Source organism: Cucurbita moschata, unplaced genomic scaffold, assembly GCF_002738365.1.
Source record: "Cucurbita moschata cultivar Rifu unplaced genomic scaffold, Cmos_1.0 Cmo_Scf00034, whole genome shotgun sequence".
Taxonomy (NCBI): Eukaryota; Viridiplantae; Streptophyta; class Magnoliopsida; order Cucurbitales; family Cucurbitaceae; genus Cucurbita; species Cucurbita moschata.
The window spans coordinates 245,327-250,545 of record NW_019268550.1 but is presented as its reverse complement, the minus strand read 5'-3'; positions in this window follow the sequence as shown (position 1 = coordinate 250,545).

The following is a 5,219-nucleotide window of genomic DNA, read 5'->3' as shown; positions in this document are numbered from 1 at the left end:
GAGAAGGTATTTTGGCTCCCGGTTTGTCCCGTTCGACTCCTTTTGACCTGTCCTATCAAAATTGATCTATATTTATGTTGAAATTGATAAAATATAGGTCTAATAGGAAGGAATTGTGTTGAAGTACTATTAAACGTACATTCAAGGAGGAAAAAGGGGTTCGAAACCAAGTAAGTAGCGTATCGACCTTTGAACTCGTTCTTAACTTGTTTTACAACATGTGAGTATGTTGTTTACCTGATTAAGAGCTTAATAAGTTATGATGAACTTTGATGATATTTAGTGTTATCGTATATTGTGACTGCTTGCCTGTGATGTAAGCGTGATATAAATGATTTTCAGAATGTTCTACGTGTTGATCATGATATATGTATGGAAGCATGCAGTAATTGTGAGTCTGTTATGCATGTTAATGGAAAGGTTATGATTCTAGATATGCTTATTGGTGGTTGAGCTATGGCTTATTTACTGAGTATGATAGTCTACTAATTCCCGCGGAGTTCCTGGCCAACGCGCTGTGTGCTAAGTCAGGGAGCATGAGTACTCCTGACCGTTGGTATATGAGATAAACAGGCCGCCAGAGCAATTAGTAGACGGGCCGTATTTGACCGAGAGCGAGTCTTACATACGAGTCCGAAAATTCTAGATAAGCATATCGAGGGAGAGTCAGTAACCTAGCTGGAGGTAGCTGAGATACCTCATTAACGAACAGATGACCCTAGTAAGAGAACTAGGAGTCAGTGATGAATAAAACGTAAAAATACCTGGAAAGATTAGTTATGAACCTGTGAATGATAAATTAGCTACTTACTGAGTAATCTAATTACTCATCAGAATTATTATAACTTTTCTTTCCAGATGTAGATGCTGCAGGTCAGCCGAGGACGAGACCAGCGGGCTAGAGACTACTGGGAATCCATGTCTGGGTCTGTTCTGTAATTATGTTTCCGTTGTCAAGAATTCATCTTAGTCGTTTTAAGTTTTTGTAAAGTACTGCTTTTCTTTTATAGAAATACTTTACTGGATGTTTTTCAGAAATATTTTCAATTTTATGAGTGGGTATCAGAGTCTCTTAATATTGTCGATAGTAACTCCTGTTCATCGCGTTGGCGATGAGCGGGCGTTACAGTTAATTACAATGATAAGACCTTTTGAATTAAATAAAGATTAAAATGAATACTATTACTTATTCCACTACAATTCACTGTGGGATGGGACTTTGAATCTTGGACACAAGGAGAAGCCACCGTTGATTTTTTATTTTTTAAGTTTGTGATTATGTGCATGTGTCTTACTTTCATTGAAAGCTACACAATATATATATATTATATTATATTTTTTCCCCTATATTCTAGATTATTTATATTAAAAAAGTAATATAATATTTTGGTGTTAAATTATGTGTTTGAGAGTGATTTTAAAATGATTAAAAAAAATTTAGTATTTTCAAATTTAGTATAAAAAAAAATTATATCATCAAATTTGGTTTGGAATTGTTAAAAATATGATTTAGAGTAATTTTAAAATGGTCGGAAAAAACCTAGTTTAAATCATTTTAAAATCTAAATTAATTGTAAATGAAATAATAATAATAATATTATTATTATAAAAGGTGGTGCATAAATAGCCAAATCGAAGGGTCCAATCAAACAATTCCAAATGACATTACTCAAAAGTTAAAATGAAATGAAATAGATACATAAAATCCAAGACAGGATTAGGGCTTTTAGAGAAAAGAAGACCCACAAAATAGTTTCCCCTCATAAACCCTAATTCATTGGTATAACTTCAAAATGCAAATAATTCAATTGAGTTAGGTTTTTATTTCCGATTTAAATTGAGTTGAATTTTTTTAAAAATAAAAGAGTTGAGCTCAACCCGTTAACACAAAAATAGAATACGGGACTGAATCCTAAGTAAAAAAGTAAATGAATATCAAATTGAAAAAATAATTTTGTAGTTATTGGATGGTTTGAAAATATTAATTTATTTGGTTTGATGAATACAAATTTGGAATATCTTTCATTATTAAAGTATTATTAAAGTGATATGAGGAAGCAGTCAAATAATCTCATATCCCATACATAATTTGAACGGCTAATATAAGATATAGAAGGAGACAATGATTTTATGCATCTTATATTTTCACGAGTTATTTCATTGATTTAACTGTCAAAATCCAGAGTTTATAAAGTATGAAAGGACAAAATAATTATTTTTTTATTCATCAAAATTAGCTTAAGCTATAAATTTACAAAGGAGTAGGAAATGATTATAATGATAAACACGAAGATGGGGGCCATATTCAAATCTTTTCATGCACTCAACATTAATTACCCCTTCTTGCTTCTAAAACCCTACTAATTTTATTACTTTGGAGATTAGATGGGGTTTAGTAAAATTAATTTTTTTTAATCAAATCTCAATTTTATAATTTTATTATTTCTTTTGGTCGCGTGAGAATAAGGTTTTATTTATTTATTTATTTATTTATTTGTATGTTTGTTCTTTTGAGGAATGTTAGGACAAAATGCAACATGCTTGTTGATAAGGAGGAAATATTCATTATTATTATTATTTTATGCTATGCTTTTTCCCTCCGGATTAATTGAGACCTTTAGATCACAGCGGGGTGCAATTATTTGTGCGTAACTAATGCTTTAATTGATTACCCATGTCGCACAAATAATTTCATATAGAAGACGACAAATAAAAAAAGCATTAAAGTTTTATTTTATATAAAAAGAATCATAGTTGGATTGTGTGACCCTTTTTCTGGACCTTCTTCTCATCGAGCTAACTAAAGGGCCAGGCCCATTTCCAATGTAATTCATTTTTTGTTTGTTGGGGGGAACACTGTCCTGCGGTGCTTACCACACACTGTATAGAAGGCTTGTGTGGATGAGCAGCCCTTGGCAGTCCCTTTAGGGCAGTCCCTTTAGGGCAGTCCCTTTAGGGCAGTCCATTTAATCACGCCCATTTGCCACATGCTCCCCCCCCCCCTCATTTTGGTTTTCCTAAAATTAATTTTAATTTTATTAATAATAGAAGAAGAAAAAGGCATTGAAAAAACATATGGTCGGAGAAAAATGTATGGGGATGAGATTGGTGGGTTTGGTTATTTGTCCCCCAACACAAGGAACCAACCACATGCCTCCATTAATATCTAACTTAATTTTCCTTTAACCTCAATTCCTTTTTCTTATGCTTGACTTCCTTTTATCTCTCATCATTTCAATTAATTAAATATGTTAGGTTTGCGCTTTCAATTTATTTTTCTCAATTTTAGTTCACATTAAATTTAATTCAACCCTATGTCTTGCTTACCAAACACTTACTTTTCTACTTCACTTAATACAATCATTAAGCTTTATTATCATCATTATTTAATAATCAACCATTTTAAGTATATACTTTCAATCCAATGCTTGAAATTATGTAACGAGTAAACTAACAAAACATCATCAACCAATTATATTTCAATGTTTTATTAAAAAAAAGGAAAAAATATATATTGGTGTGCCATCTTTAATAACGCTCGCATGTGCCATGTTTTTCCACAAATCTACAAAGACATAGGTCCTACCTCCCACCATTATTCAACATTCATAAAATTCAAAAAATATGTATATTTATGGCATCAAAGCGCGTTATGTTTTTATAACTCTAATAATCCATAATCAATATCAATTCAAATATGATTTTTTTTTTATATTAATAACGTCTTTGAAAATATTATATAAATTTATAAATTATTTTCTAATGTTGTTCTTTTCGTTTCAATTTGTTTTATTCAATAGCCTTTTTAGTGATTGTATTAAAATAAAGAGTACTTATATTTTCTCTCTCTCTCTCTCTGCTAATTTTTATATTTATTAGTGGGAAAAATAATAATTGTTTGCAAAACTATTGGAGATATATGAATATAAATATGAAAAATTAAATAATAGGATGATATTCCATTTGGATAAGAGTGTCGGTGGATTCGGGTTCGACCCAACTTTTTATTTATTTATTTATTTTTTTTACTTTGGAGTGACGAATATATTTCATCATTGTTTTGTAATGAAACACGAATTAATAATTGTAATTAATTTGAGTGAAATTAATGAGCGTCTCTCCATCTTTATTATAGTTTTAATTTCGCCTAACAAGTTTAGATTTAGATTATTATGATTATTTAAAAATGGCGAGTTATGCTGTTATATATAGAGAGATTTTCCCTACCTTTTAGGCTTTATTTAAAAGAATATATATAAATATAAATATGGAACAACTCCCACCAAAAAGAATGTCACCTTTAATTTTTTACATTTATTACAATTTCACCCACCTTAATTATTTTTTCCTTTTCTTTACAAAAAGATTATTTTAAATCTTTTATTCCCTGACCTAAAACAAGAGAATACAATCTGGATTCTCAAGACATAAAATTATAGTTGAACTTCTTTTCTCAGTGGTCCAATGTCAATACGAAAGTAAGTAAAAATATTTTATTTTGAATTCTTGTTGAGAAAGTCGCATAGTATTCCTCGTAAAAATATATTTTAATTTTAAATTCCATCTTGCTTAAACAATTAGTCTGGAAAGATGGAGTATTTTGATAAAAAAAAAAAAAAAAAAGAATTTATGAAGGAGAAAAGAAAAAAGGTAAGAAAAGGAAGAATATATGTTTGAATAAATGGAATAGAATTTTGAATTTGGATGGTTTGGAAACAACAACAAGTTTCTTTGCCATTAAGCTTCTGATATGAAGATAGAGTTAGATATAGATTTGATGTGGAATTAATTTAGAGCATTTTGATGCCCATATTCTTCATAAATTAACTTTATAATATAAACTCCACTTTCATCGATACCCACTAATCAAAATCCTCCCTTTCTTCTCAGAATACCAAATAAGTAACACCAAATAAAGTGATATGAAGTGGAATATAAAGTGTTGTACTAAAAGCTATGGAATAAAAGGACTACTTTTTACACTCAAAACATACATACGTACATACATTCTAATGAGATCATACTCAAATCATCATCTTCTTATTATTAATTAATATCTTGAAATTAAACCAGAAATATATTGTTGAATTAATACCCAAAAAAAAAAACATTAGGTACTTCAACCCAGTAGCTCAATTTGGCCCTTGGCCACATCTAGAAGCAGGAGTAAGAGGAAAGGTGTTTTAAGAAGTAACACAGTGGGGGGGGGGGGGGGGGGG